General features: G+C 47.0%; 1 long non-coding RNA gene across 1 annotated transcript; it reads left to right on the top strand.

Annotated features, from left to right (window-relative positions):
* Positions 1–12,845: 12,845 nt before the first annotated feature.
* LOC135504437 (uncharacterized) lies at positions 12,846–14,552 on the top strand. Its single transcript, XR_010450129.1, has 2 exons — positions 12,846–14,100; positions 14,220–14,552. It is a non-coding gene; the product is annotated as an uncharacterized LOC135504437 (long non-coding RNA).
* The last annotated feature ends 1,046 nt before the right edge of the window (positions 14,553–15,598 follow it).

Raw genomic sequence — 15,598 nt, 5'->3', positions numbered from 1 at the left:
CCTTGGATACCCCTGGCTTCACAGCCATAACCCTCACATCGACTGGTCTGTGGGCACTATCAAGCAGTGGGGTCCTACGTGCCAAGCTACTTGTATTTTCCAGAATTCCCCGAGTTCTACTCCCGAGTCTTTAGAATCCATCGACCTGACCCGAGTTCCCGAGTGTTACCATGACCTCAAACTGGTGTTTAGCAAACAGAGGGCCACCATGCTACCACCCCATAGACCTTACGATTGCCCCATCGACCTGTTTCCGGGCACTTGCCCCCCAGGGGTCGGATCTTTTCCCTATCTCCACCCGAACGAGCTGCTATGGATACCTACATCAAGGACGCTCTGGAAGCAGGCCTCATGCGTCCATCCACCTCCCCGGCGGGAGCAGGGTTTTTCTTTGTGGCCAAGAAAGACGGTGGATTACGTCCTTGCATCGACTACCGGGGACTCAATGCCATAACCGTCCGTAACCGTTACCCGCTACCCCTTATGGCCACAGCCTTCGAGCTGCTCCAGGAAGCAGTTGTTTTCACTAAGCTTGACCTGCGGAACGCATACCATCTTGTGCGGATCAGACCTGGTGACGAGTGGAAGACCGCTTTCAACACGCCTACTGGTCACTATGAATACTTGGTGATGCCCTTCGGCCTGACCAACGCCCCAGCGGTGTTCCAAGCGCTCATAATCGATGTGCTTAGGGATATGCTTAACATTTTTGTGTTCGTTTACTTGGATGACATCCTCATCTTTTCGAGCTCCCTTCAAGAACACACTAAGCATGTCAGACAAGTACTCAAACGCCTCCTGGACAGCCATCTGTACGTTAAGCCGGAAAAATGTGAATTCCATTCATCCCGAGTACAATTCCTGGGATTTGTAGTGGAACCCGGTCGAGTCCAAATGGACCCCAGGAAGGTAGGGGCGGTAGCGGATTGGCCCACCCCAAATCCGTTAAGGAAGTTCAGCGTTTCCTGGGCTTCACAAACTTTTACCGCAAGTTCATCAAGAACTTCAGCTTGGTGGCAGCCCCTCTCTCAGCTTTAACCAAGGGTGGCAATGCAAGGTTTTTGTGGGGAAGAGAAGCTGAGACGGCCTTCCAAGGACTCAAGCAGCGCGTTCTCTCTGCTCCCATCCTGATACTACCGACTACGGATGAACCATTTGTGGTGGAGGTAGACGCATCAGAGGTTGGTGTTGGAGCTGTCCTGTCTCAGAGGGGTGAAGACAAGAAGCTTCATCCGTGCGCTTTCTTCTCACACCGGCTTACCCCGACTGAGAGGAACTACGATGTGGGGGATCGTGAACTCCTAGCGGTTAAGATGGCATTGAAGGAATGGAGACACTGGCTCGAGGGGCTTCTCACCCGTTTCAAGTGCTTACGGACCACAAAAATCTGGAGTATATCCAGCAGGCGAAGCGGTTGAACTCTAGACAAGCTAGATGGTCTCTTTTCTTCAATCGATTCCAGTTTATCCTCACCTATCGGCCCGGGTCGAAGAATCTCAAACCGGATGCCCTGTCCCGAGTCTACGCTCCTGCCATTCGAGATGACACGGACATGCCTGTCCTTCCTGCTGCTAAGATTGTGGCTCCGATCTCGTGGCAAGTTGAGGATACCGTGAGACGTGCTCAAGCTAGCGAACCGGACCCGAAAGGAGGTCCTGCCAATCGGTTGTTTGTCCCCAAGGCAGTGAGGACTCAGGTCCTTCTGTGGGGGCACTCCTCTCGCCTCACCTGTCATCCGGGCGTAGGTCGCACCTTGGAGTTCATCCAGCGTAAGTTCTGGTGGCCTACCATAAGAGAAGACGTTGCCACTTTCGTCAATGCCTGTCCCGTGTGCTGCCAGGGCAAATCTTCTGACCTCCGCCCTCAAGGACTCCTTCACCCTTTACCTGTTCCCCACACACCCTGGTCCCATATCTCATTGGACTTTATTACTGGACTTCCTCCATACCATGGCAATACTACTATCCTAGTCATAATCGACGGGTTTTCAAAGGCGGCCAGGTTCGTCCCTCTGACTAAGTTACCTTCTGCCAAGGAAACGGCTGAGTTGGTAATTAATCATGTGTTCCGAGTCTTCGGCATTCCTCAAGATATGGTTTCTGACAGAGGTCCCCAGTTCGCCTCAAGGTTTTGGAAGGCCTTCTGCCAACTCATGGGGGCTTCTGCCAGTCTATCTTCAGGGTACCATCCGGAGTCCAACGGCCAAACAGAGAGGATGAATCAAGAGCTGGAAACCACCCTCCGATGTATGACTCGTGACAACCCGTCCACATGGTCATCCTTTATTGTTTGGGCCGAATACGCGCACAACACCTTGCGCTCCTCCTCCACTGGTATGTCCCCGCACGAGTGTCAGTTTGGCTATGCTCCTCCATTGTTCCCGGACCAGGAGGCAGAAGTCAGAGTGCCTTCAGCCTTGAAGTTCGTCAGTCGCTGTCGGCTTATGTGGAGGAAGACCCGTCTTAATCTTATGCGTTCCTCACAGAGGTACCAACAACAAGCCAACAGACGTCGCCGTCCCGGGCCTACCCTGCGCCCCGGCCAGAGAGTCTGGCTCTCCACAAGAAACTTACCTCTACGGGTGGAGTCTCGCAAGCTGTCCCAAAAATACATCGGTCCCTTCAAGGTTGCCAGGAGAGTTAACCCAGTTTCTTATCGCCTACACTTACCCAGATCCCTTAAGATTAATCCCACATTTCACATTTCATTGTTAAAACCTGTTGTTTTTTCTCCCCTTGTCCCGGCAGACAGACCTCCCCTCCGCCTCGTGTCATTGGAGGCCAGCCGGCTTATACCGTCCATCGGATACTGGATTCCCGCCGGGTGCAGCGGTCCTGGCAGTATCTGGTGGACTGGGAAGGCTACGGTCCCGAGGAGCGCTCCTGGGTTCCTGCCAAAGACATCCTGGATCCTGACCTCATTCGTCAGTTCAGGGCCCTCCACCCTGAGAGAGCTGGTAGGAACGTCAGGAGCCGTTCCTAGGGGGGATTCTGTCAGGATTTGGCCAGGGTTGTTCCGGGTTTTGGTCACTAGATGCCCCCATTGTGCTTTTTGACCTTATGTTTTTTCCCTTGTTCCCCATTATTATTTGCACCTGTACCTCGTTTCCCCTGATTGTATTTAAACCCTTAGTTTCCCTCAGTTCTGTGCTCTGTGTTTGTATGTTAGCACCCAGCCCTAGTGTTCTGTGTTTTCCTGTCGATTCCGGTGGATGCTCTTGTGGAATTCTGTTTTTGTTTTTGAGTGTCTCTTGAGGCTTTTTTGTGCTATTCCTACCACTTTTTGGATTTGCCATTTTTGTATTTAAGGACTTCTCCTTTTTACTTTATTAAATACACCGTCTTAAGTACTGCTGTGTCTGCCTCATCTTCTGGGTTCTGCTGACTATTCGTGGCTCAGTTGGTTAAGTGACTGTTTCTCACTCCGGAGACCCAGGTTCGTAAATGGGTCCTGACATTTTGACCCAATCAGTTGTGTTGTGACAAGGTAAGGGTGGTAGACAGAAGATAGCCCTATTTGGTTAAAGACCAAGTCCCTATTATGGCAAGAACAGCTCAAATAAGCAAAGAGAAACAACAGACCATCATTACTTTAAGACATGAAGGTCAGTCAATTCGGAATATTTCAACAACTTTGAAAGTTTCTTCAAAAGTGTGCAAAGCTGTCTGAATCCTGGCTTAGGAAGACCACCAAAACCCCTGAAATTTCCGTCCCTAACTATAATATTTTCCGACAAAAATAGAACTGCCAAAGGGGGCGGAGTTGCAATTTACAGCAGGAATAGCCTGCAGTGTTCTGTATTACTATCCAGGTCTGTGCCCAAACAAGTTAAGCTTCTGCTTTAAAATATCCACCTCTCCAGAAACAAGTCTCTTACCATTGCTGCTTGCTATAGACCACCTTCGGCCCCCAGCTGTGAATTGATTGCCCACTCCGTGATTGGGAGTCCCATAGAGTGGCGCACAATTGGCCCAGTATTGTCCGGGTTAGGGCTTGGCCGGGGTAGGCAATCATTGTAAATAAGAATTTGTTCTTAACTGTCTTGCCTAGTGAAATAAAGGCTCAATTAAAATTTAAATTATTGAAATTAAAATGACTTTCTGACAAAATTAGAAACGTGTAATATCTGAAAATGTAACTAGCTAGACTCTCTTACCCATATACATGGATGGACGCATCCACTAAGGGTAACCACGGATGCCAAGGTTACCCTTAGTTTGAAGATGTAATCTGGGGCCTTCTATGTGTTCTCTTTTCGACTGTCTGCATATTGGCAAGAATTATAGCGTTTGATTGCAATCTCCCTAGCTATCATACTCTAATTCCACTGATTTCAAAACTCAGTCCTCCAGAAAGTGGAGAGCAACACTTGCGCAGTTCTACTATGTGATGTCTTTCAAAAAAACTACACATACTGACCAGCATATTATAGACAGAAAAGCATGTTCAGCCCATCCATTATCTCAGCCAATCATGGCTGGCAGGACGGTTGCTAACTTTTTCAAATTCGCTAAACCAACTAGGCTCGTAATTTAACAATTGCATTCGTATTTACAGTTGGCATACCAGTTGGTTATTAAGGAAGATGAAAGTTCACAGGCATTTCTGGCAATAAACTCATTTTAATAAAAAAAAAAGTTTACGTTCAAATGGCGCTCCTGTGAAGTACTGACGTGTGACCTACGCCTACGCCTAGAATTATGTGAGGTTTTATGTGTTGTTATTGGAGGTGCGTCTTGGCCAGTTTAGCTCAGAAAATGACACCCTCGTCAATCTGGTGCCATAGGCGGCCGCCTAATCCTGCTTAATGAGCGGGCTGCCAGTGGATGGGACAATGTCAGGTTCTTGTGAGGTCCTTGTCAGGTCCAAGAAACTTGAAGCTTTTTACCCTCCCTACTGCAGTCCTGTCGATAACAATGGGTGTGTGCTCTCCCTTCTGTCTCCTGTAGTCCATAATGCGCTCCTTGGTTTTGTTGACATTGAGGGAGAGGTTATTATCCTGGCCCCACTCTGCCAGGGCTCTAACCTCCTCCCTGTAGGCTGTCTCGTCATTGTTGGTGATCAGGCCTACCAGTAACACGTCGTCAGCAAACGTGATGATTGAGTTGGAGTCGTGCGTGGCCCCGTAGGTGGCCTTACGGGATAAATAAAACCCACCTACCGTACAATAATACCTATCTGAATTATGAAAATTCGTCAGAAAAGGAAAGGGCGCTTTGTGAAGACATATTCCCTTGAAGTGGGAACTGTGAAGGCTTTCTCTAAAGAATCTGATGTTTCTCTGCTAGTTACTTATTTAGACTCCTGGACGGTCAGCGTGGCTGTGGTTAATCATTGATGCTGCCTTGATGCCTTTGAGTGGGTGAAATGCCATGTAGCCATTGTTGGCTCCTTTACAAAGAGTGTCAGACCACGGGCTCCAGTTGATGTCCCACTGAGACTAGCAGACATACAGGTCTTCAGACGAGACAACAGGCCTCCCTCTTTTTCAGACTCCTGATACAGACAATGAAGAAGAATTTACTTATTAATAGTCCTGTTTCCTGGCATTTAGGAGAGAATGACAGTGAAAGACCAATGCTGAAAGAACCAGCTCAATATTGAAGCTCATGCAAACAAACACACTCAGTGCTGTAAATCCACAAACAAATAAATAGGGCCGGGGCGGTACCAGTATCACAATGCTCATTAGTATCGTGGCAAGGAAACAAAACACAAAGCAGATTAAACTTCTTTCGGAAAACAGCCCTAATGTTGGAAACAAACATCATTGTGTTGCCTAGTTAAATAAAGGTGAAATAAAATTTTAAAAAAATAAATGTTGTCATCCAGAGTCACATATATTTATTTTCCAATCTCTAAGCACACATTATTTTACAAACATCAGGTTTTTAAAGGATCAAAGACTTTGGTCTGCTTCGTGGTTTCATTTTTTCCATGGAACATATAGTGTAATATTGGTATCGTCCCGGCCCTACAAATAAGTGCAACTGTTGAACGAAAGCTATTTAAATTACATGCAAAACAAAGTGAATGAGCCTGAGGGTCAGAGTCCAATTTTGGTGGAGATCTCCTCACTGACATGATAAGAGATAAACTGTGGCAATGAGTCAATGAAGAATGAGTCAGGAAAATAAACAATTGTGTGGTTTACCCATAGAATATATCTACCATGACAAAAACCTATAGAACTGTTCGTAGGGGAGAGTGAAAACATTCCCCGGTTTGTCTCTAGCTGCCATGGTAGATATATTGTTTTATTTATTTTGTACCTTTATTTTGATAGGGAATCATATTGAGACAGAGGTCTATTTTTTCTCTTTTTCAATATAAAAAATACACACATAAAATATACAAATATGAAATGCCAAACAGAAATAGGAGGCACCAATACATCAAATTGTAGAGCATTTTCAGATTAGTGCACAAGTGAGGTGTACAAAAATGAAAAGCTTTTTTGGCTAACTGCAGTGACCAAAGGAATTCCTTGTGACCAGGTAATATGGACGTTTTTGTAAAAGAGCTTTATAAATTAAAAGAATTACAATGCTTCGACCTATGTGACATCAGAGAGGGCCAACCAACTTTCTGGTAGAGAATGCAGTGATATGAGTACTAAACCTGTCGCCCATAATAAAAGTAAGTGTGCTTTAAACTGCATCTAACAGCTTTAATAAAGTGGCAGTTGCATTCATATAGATGACGTCACCATAGTCTAGTACCGGTAGGAACGTCGACTGAATGATCTGCTTTCTACTATTCTACTATTATCATGTGGTGGATATGGTGGAGATCATGTGTTCATATGCAAATCCCAAAAGTTTGAGTAAAGACTCTAGAGAAGGTTGATGGGATGGTGAGAGAAAACGGATGGCGGATATGGCCATGAAAATAACAAGATATTCCAGAAGGCTGACGACGATCAGAGAGGAGCAAGATAAAACATTGATGAGGCCAGAGAGTAGGCAGAGCAGATGCTCACAGGAGATTTTCTACAGGCTGTGGCGAGAAGAACATATACAAGGGGAGCAATTTCCTCTGTCCATGTGTATGGTGGAAAGAGTGAGGGGCTGCGCGCAGATAGGTCAGGGAGGTGCAGCTCTACAATCAGACATAACCTAAATGTTAAAAGTGACTGCTTGAAGTGCCGTAATAGGAGCAGCGAAATATGGGTGTGCTATCCTGACAAAACACAGAGAGACTTTGGTCAGACAATTACTACCATCAGCAGTGATCAATTATAGTAATTGTTAACCCTTTTCTTGTTACACTTTATGATAGCTTCTATGATCTGGCAAATCTGATCATCATAACTGTGTTCTCAAAATATGAAAACATGGGTTAAGAATTGTAGTGGTGGAGTGTATAAAGCAAACATTTTACCCTGTCAATAGCTCACTAGAACTTTGCAAGTTCTAGGCACATGTATTTCTGCACATATTTAAACTTATGTTATTTTCAACAAAATAAAAATCTAAATCATGGCATTTTGGTGTTACTTCATTCTACAGTAAAGTAAGACATTAAAGTGGCAATATGTAACGTTTTGGCCGACCTGACTAAATTCACATAAAAATGTGAGTTATAGATATATCATTCTAGTCTAAGAAGGAGTAGATCTGTTCTATATGCGCTATTTCTATGCTTACCATTCTTAAGTTGTGTTTTTACTTTTGGTTTTGTACACCAGCTGAAACAACAATATTTTTGGTTATGGAAAATAATATTTCACAGCAGTTTAGAAAGTATAGTAGAGAATTATTGTACTATGATAATTTGTCACAAACTGAAATTAGGCAAAATATTTACGTTTTAGCAACTAGGAAATGGCGGAACAATTTCTACATATTGCAACTTTAAATTGTGAGGTAAAAGGTGTTGTCTTGTTTTATCAGTTGTGTGCTGACACATCATATTGTCACATGGAATAACGCGGTAGAGATGAAACAGGTACGGGGAGTAAAACATTTAATATAGAATGGACAGGGAACGAGCCAGGAACAGCGTCAGCAAACGAGTAACACAAACAAAAAGCAATCAAAGAAGAAGCGGGGAACAGAGCAGGGGAACTGGCAAATATAGGGGAGGTAATAACAGGTGATGAGAGAGCCCAGGTGAGTCCAATATCGCTGATGCGCGTGACGAGGGAAGGCTGGTATGCGTAATGGATGGAAGGAGTGCGTGATGCAGGGCAAGCCTGGCGCCCTCAAGCGCCAGGGGGGGAAGAGTGGGAGCAGACGTGACACATATACTGTATTAATACAAAACAATATATGTTAAAAGTGAAATATTAGCTTTGTCTGAAGACCCCCAAAAAAACATGACCTGAAAGTGACTCATTAGCCTTGCTGGATTCACTTTTGTCAGCTGGTTGGTTATGGCAGAGTTTCCGCCATAACAATGGGAGTCGTTGTCCCAACGGCAGGAAGGAAGGTGATGTGCTTTCTGGTCGGCTTATCGTGGACAGATTTTGACTGTAAACCTACTCACTTCGCCTCTTTCTCTCTGGCTATGCTGTCAAGCAGGAGAGCATACATAGTCTATTGGTAAATAACCCACCCATTTTCACCTACCTCATCCCCACACTGTTTTTATTTATTTACTTTTCTGCTCTTTTGCACACCAGTATCTCTACCTGTACATGACCATCTGATCATTTATCACTCCAGTGCTAATCTGCAAAATTGTAATTATTCGCCCACCTCCTCATGCCTTTTGCACACAATGTATATAGACTCGCCTTTTTTTGTACTGTGTTATTGACTTGTTAATTGTTTACTCCATGTGTAACTCTGTGTTGTCTGTTCACACTGCTAAGCTTTATCTTGGCCAGGTCGCAGTTGCAAATGAGAACTTGTTCTCAACTAGCCTACCTGGTTAAATAAAGGTGAAATAAAAATAAATAAAAACATTTGGGACACTCATAGTCGGTAGGTAGTTAGTTGTCTTTGGTGTCGGTGCACAAAGGTTGAATAATGTTAACCAGGTTGCTAGTGAGCCAGATAACATTAACAACTAAGTTAGCTAGCAAGCTAGATAGAAGTTTCCTTATGCCATTTTTCTGCAGATCATTGCTGGTAACATAGTTTGTCTCTTAGCTAGCTAACGTTACATGTTGCACATAGGCACAAGTTAGCTAGCCACTACAGGGCCTTCAGAAAATATTCACTTTTTCCAGATTTTGTTGTGTTACAAAGTGGAATTTTATTTAATTTAACTGTCATTGTTGTCATTGATCTACACATAATACTCTAATGTCAACGTGGAAGAAAAATTCTAACATTTAAAAAATGTATTATGGAAAATAAAACACTAATAGGGAAAGGGGATACCTAGTCAGTTGCACAACTGGATGCACTCAACCAAAATGTAACCCAACACCTCTGAATCAGAGCGTCGCGGGGGGCTGCTTTAATTGAAGCCCATTGTCACGGTTCATGAATCCACTGCCTCCGTCTCTCTTTCTCGCTCTCTCTCTCTCTCTCTCTCTCTCTCTCTCTCTCTCTCTCCAGTGTTTGTGTGGGCGTGGTTTCCCAATCTCGGCCTGATTGTCTGCGCCAGCTGGAACCACTTATCTTCCCTTTATATGTTCTGTTACCAGTGTTTCTTGTTGTCAGATCGTTGTTTCTTCTCTGAGGTTGTGTCGTGTGTCCGTGCTCTTCTCTTGTGTGGATTATCTGCTGTGCTCCTTCCTACTCATCTGGACACACTCCCTGGTTTTCTCAGCACGTTATGATCGGAAGATGCGCCCGAGTTCCTGGGTCGGATTCCTTCTGAGTACAGTCTGTCTGTCATGTTGCTGCTGTGAACTACATTCATTAAAACCATCGTTGCTTGCATCTTGCATCCGCCTCTGTGTGGTAACAGAACGATCTGACCAGACCATGGATGCAGCGAGTTCAACGAGTCTGACAATTCCTTTCCCGCAGTATCACGAGAATGGATCAACAAGAGGAGAACATCTCCAGCACAGGTCGTGCAGTACAAGCCCTTTCGACGCAGGTATCCCAGCTGACCCAACAATTGCAACATCTGAGGGGTTCCGCTGCGCCACCTACACCGGCAGTTCAACCCGCCCCGCCAGAGCCGGATTCCCAGCTAGAGCCACGGCTACCGACACCAGAGGGTTATTCAGGTGATCCTGACTATTGCAGAGCTTTTCTTACGAGATGTTCCATGCATTTCTCGTTGCAGCCACGGACCTTCAACCGTGAACAGTCTAAGGTAGCATTCGTACTCACACTGCTATCAGGCAAAGCGTCTCTCTGGGGAACGGCGGTGTGGGCGAACCAGGACCCATGCTGCACCTCTTTCCAGACACTCTCCGAGGAGATGAGAAGGGTCTTCGATCGGGCCGTGGCGGGTAGGGAGACGGCCAGACTACTCGCTGACCTTCGCCAAGGAGACCATTCAGTATCGGAATACTCCATCCAATTCCGCACTCTGGCCGCTGAGTGTCAGTGGAACGAGGAGGCGCAGTGGGACATGTTCCTGCATGGGCTGGAGGACCGGATCAGAAGGAGATTTATGTTCTGGACCTTCCCAGGAGTTTAAATGGACTAGTGGAACTAGCCCTGAGGGTCGACGCTCGTCTGAGTCGTATTGGCCGCCGAGCATGCCCTAACAGACCGTATAACGACACGGAGGGCTGGCATGCCAGCGTCGGGAACACGGCCAGTTCAGCCTCCGCTCACGAACCCATGCAGCTGGGGAGAGCTCGCCTCTCCCGGGAAGAGAGGGAGAGCGGAGATCCCAAGGACTCTGTCTCTACTGTGGTAGAGCGGGCCACTTTATCCACTCCTGCCCGGTAAAAGATCAGGCCCGGTAGTAAACATGAGGCTACTATCGGGTGGTGTCACCACAGAGAAGACCTCATCATCTACTCTCCTCCCGGTAAGACTAAGATGGGCCACCCACACGCACGACACCCAAGCCTTACTGGACTCAGGAGCAGAGGGTAATTTCATGGACTTCAAGCTCGCTCACAAACTCCAGATCCCTATCACCTCACTCACGCACAAGATATCCGTCAACGCTCTCAATGGTCAAGAACTCCCCAACATTTCTCACACCACTGAACCTATCACACTCATCACTTCTGGCAATCACACTGAGACACTATCATTCCTACTTATGGACTCACCCCTTGCACCATTAGTTCTCGGCCACCCTTGGCTCACCCAACACAACCCCAGAGTTGACTGGGGTCATAACTCTATATCCATGTGGAGTAACAAGTGTCTTGAGTCCTGTTTAGTGTCTGCTTGTTCGTCTGTGTCTGATTCTGTGTTTCTAGAGGAGGCAGTGGATTTGTCTAACGTGCCCGTTGAATACCTCGACCTGAAGGAGGTGTTCAGTAAGTCCCGTGCTGCTTCCCTTCCTCCGCATCGTCCCTATGACTGTGCAATTTAATTATTGCCAGGTGAGTCTCCGCCTAAAGGCAAGTTATATTCACTTTCTGTTCCTGAGAGGAGGCTATGGAGAGATACATCTCTGGTTCTCTGGCATCTAAATTCATTCGTCCTTCCTCTTCTCCAGCGGGGCGGGGTTCTTCTTTGTGGGGAAGAAGGACGGATCTCTGCGTCCTTGCATTGATTACCGTGGGTTGAATAACATCACAGTGAAGAATACCTATCCCTTACCGTTGATGTCCTCCGCCTTTGAAAGGTTACAGGAGCATCCGTGTTCACTAAGTTGGATTTACGTAATGCATATCATTTGGTTCGCATAAGGGAGGGGACGAATGGAAGACCGCGTTTAACACCCCCAGAGGGCACTTCGAATATTTGGTCATGCCTTTTGGGCTATCCAACTCCCCAGCGGTTTTCCAGGCACTCGTCAATGACGTGCTGAGAGATATGATTGATCAGTTCATATATGTTTACCTGGATGACATAGTGATTTTTTCTTCTTCTATCCAGGAACACGCTCAACACGTCAGACGAGTGCTTCAGAGGTTGCTGGAGAATGGACTTTTTGTCAAGGCGGAGAAATGCATTTTTCATGCACAATCCGTTCCATTCCTAGGTTACATCGTCTCGACTGAAGGTATTCGCATGGATCCCGACAAGGTTAAGGCTGTGGTGGATTGGCCAAGCCCAGATTCCCGTAAGGCCCTACAGAGGTTTCTGGGATTCGCCAATTTCTACCGGCGTTTCGTTCGCAACTTTAGCCAGATAGTCGCTCCTCTTACCGCCTTAACCTCTCCCAGAGTGACGTTCAGGTGGTCCGATACAGCCGAGGCTGCATTCGCCAAACTCAAGAGCCGCTTTGTTTCGGCTCCTATCCTCATAGCTCCCGATCCCTCGCGTCAGTTCGTGGTGGAGGTGGACGCTTCAGAGGTGGGGGTAGGTGCGGTACTTTCCCAACGTTCCTCTTCTGACGACAAGATGCACCCTTGCGCGTTCCTTTCCCATCGGTTATCACCTGCGGAACGCAACTACGACATTGGCAACAGAGAGTTGTTGGCAGTGAAGTTAGCACTGGAGGAGTGGCGCCATTGGTTAGAGGGTTCGGGGTACCTTTTATAGTTTGGACCGATCACAAGAATTTGGAGTATATCAGAACCGCCAAGCGACTCAACTCCAGGCAGGCGCGGTGGGCACTCTTTTCGGACGTTTTGACTTCTCTCTCTCGTACGCCCGGGTTCCAAGAATGTCAAACCCGATTCCCTTTCTCGCATTTTTGACCATTCCGAACGCCCATCCACTCCCGATGCATCCTACCCGGGACCCTAGTGGTCTCCACACTCACATGGGAGGTTGAATCGAGGTCAAAACGGCCTTAGAGGGGTCACGCCTCCGCCCGGTTGCCCGCCTAATCGGTTGTTTGTGCCGGAGGGTGTCGGTCCGATGTTATTCGGTGGGGGCACTGCTCCAACGTAGCGTGTCATCCAGGAGTCAGCCGCACTAGCTTTTTGGTTAAGCAACGCTTTTGGTGGCCATTGATGGCTCGTGACATTCACAGTTTTGTCTTGGCCTGCTCGGTTTGTGCCACTGGGAAGACTTCTAATCGACCCCCAGATGGGTTACTCCAACCGCTGTCGGTCCCTTCGAGACCCTGGTCCCACATCGCGCTAGATTTTGTTACCGGCCTCCCGCCCTCCCAGGGCAAGACGGTTGTTTTGACCGTGGTGGACCGGTTCTCGAAGGCGGCTCATTTTATTCCCTTGCCTAAATTACCATCTGCCAAGGAGACAGCGGTAACTGTCGTGGATCACGTCTTTCGCTTACATGGCCTGCCGATGGACGTAGTTTCTGACCGGGGCCCCAATTTGTGTCCAAGTTTTGGCAAGAGTTTTGTAGGTTACTGGGAGCGAGTGTCAGCCTGTCTTCAGGGTTTCATCCCCAGAGCAACGGTCAAACGGAGAGGGCCAACCAAGATTTGGAGAGAGTGTTGCGATGTTTGGTTTCTAAGAATCCCTCTTCCTGGAGTCAACAACTCTCTATGGTTGAGTACGCTCACAATTCGTTGCCAGTGGCAGCCACGGGTCTCTCTCCGTTTGAGTGTAGTTTAGGTTACCAGCCACCTATCTTTCCCAGTACGGAGTCCGAGGTCACTGTTCCCTCCGCTCACGCTTTCATCCAGAGGTGCCGTCACGCATGGAGCAGAGCCCGTGAGACTCTTCTCCGGGTGGGGGCGCGCACCAAGGCTAAGGCCGATCGCCACCGGTCGAAGCCTCCGGTATACGTCGTTGGCCAAAGAGTGTGGCTTTCTACTAAGAACATTCCACTCCGATCCGTTTCGAACAAGCTTGCCCCCAAATTTATCGGCCCGTTCAGAGTCACCAGGATCATTAGTCCGGTGGCGGTCCGGCTCAAGCTTCCTCCGGCGTATAGGAGAATTCATCCTACCTTTCATGTGTCTAAAATAAAACCTGTGTTTCAGGCACGCATTAACCCGCCGGTCCCGGTTCCCCCGCCGCCACGACTTGTTGATGGGGAGACCACCTTTTCTGTCAATCGTATTTTGGACTCTAGAAGGAGGGGACGCGGATTCCAGTACCTGGTGGACTGGGAGGGTTACGGCCCGGAGGAGAGAAGTTGGGTACCTGCTAGGGACATTCTGGATCACTCCCTTATCGATGATTTCAATCGACAGGTAAATCGCCTGGGAACGCCAAGAGGCGTTCCTAGGGGGTATTGTCACGGTTCATGAATCCACTGCCTCCGTCTCTCTTTCTCGCTCTCTCTCTCTCTCTCTCTCTCTCCTCTCTCCAGTGTTTGTGTGGGCGTGGTTTCCCAATCTCGGCCTGATTGTTTGCGCCAGCTGGAACCACTTATCTTCCCTTTATATGTTCTGTTACCAGTGTTTCTTGTTGTCAGATCGTTGTTTCTTCTCTGAGGTTGTGTCGTGTGTCCGTGCTCTTCTCTTGTGTGGATTATCTGCTGTGCTCCTTCCTACTCATCTGGACACACTCCCCTGGTTTTCTCAGCACGTTATGATCGGAAGATGCGCCCGAGTTCCTGGGTCGGATTCCTTCTGAGTACAGTCTGTCTGTCATGTTGCTGCTGTGAACTACATTCATTAAAACCATCGTTGCTTGCATCTTGCATCCGCCTCTGTGTGGTAACACCCATGTCATCGGCGCCCAGGGAACAGTTTCTGTTTGGGGTTAACTGCCTTGCTCAAGGGTGGAACGGAAGAATTCTCCACCTTGCAGGCTTAAACCAGCGACCTTTTCAGTTACTGGCCCAACGTTCTTAACTGCTAGACTACCTGCCTCTGTATCTTGAAAAGAGAGAGAGAGTGAGAGAGCTAGCCACAGTGCATTCTGAAAGTATTTGGACACCTTCCCCTTTTCTACATTTTGTTACGTTAGTCTTATTCTAAAATGGATTCAATAAATACAAATCCTCATCAATATACATACAATACCCCATAATGACAAAATATAAAAAAGTTTCTAAATGTTGGCAAATTGATAATAAAAAAAAACTGAATACATAAGTATTCAGACCCACACACCTGTCTTTGTAAGGTCCCACAGTTGACAATGCATGTCAGAGCAAAAACCAAGCCATGAGGTCGAAGGAATTGTCTGTAGAGCTCCGGGACAGGATTGTGTCGAGGCACAGATCTGGAAAAGGTTACCAAATAATGTCTGAAAGATTCTAAAAGATTCTCTGACCATGAGAAACAAGATTCTCTGGTCTGATGAAACCAAGATTGAACTCCTTGGCCTGAATGCCAAGCGTCACGTCTGGGAGAAACCTGGCACCATCCCTACGGTGAAGCGTGGTTATGGCATCATGCTGTGGAGCGGTTTTTCAGCGGCAGGGACTGGGAGATGAACAGAGCAAAGTACATTAATGAAAACCTGATCCAGAGCACTCTGGACCTCAGACTGGGACGAAGCTTATAGCGTCATACCCAAGAGGAATCGAGGCTGTAATCGCTTCCAAATTTGTTTCAAAAACATACTGAGTAAAGGGTCTGAATAGTTATGTAAATGTGATATGAGTTTATTATTTTTAATACATTTTCCAAAAAATCTAGCTGTTTTTGCTATGTCATTATGGGGTATTGTGTGTAAATTGAAGAGGGGGAGAATGAATAAGGCTGGAACATAACAAAACGTGGAAAAGTCAAAGGGTCT

The sequence above is a fragment of the Oncorhynchus masou genome, chromosome 18 (genome assembly GCF_036934945.1).
Source record: "Oncorhynchus masou masou isolate Uvic2021 chromosome 18, UVic_Omas_1.1, whole genome shotgun sequence".
NCBI lineage: Eukaryota > Metazoa > Chordata > Actinopteri > Salmoniformes > Salmonidae > Oncorhynchus > Oncorhynchus masou.
Note: the sequence above shows the minus strand (reverse complement) of the source record. Positions and strands in the feature narration are given on the sequence as shown.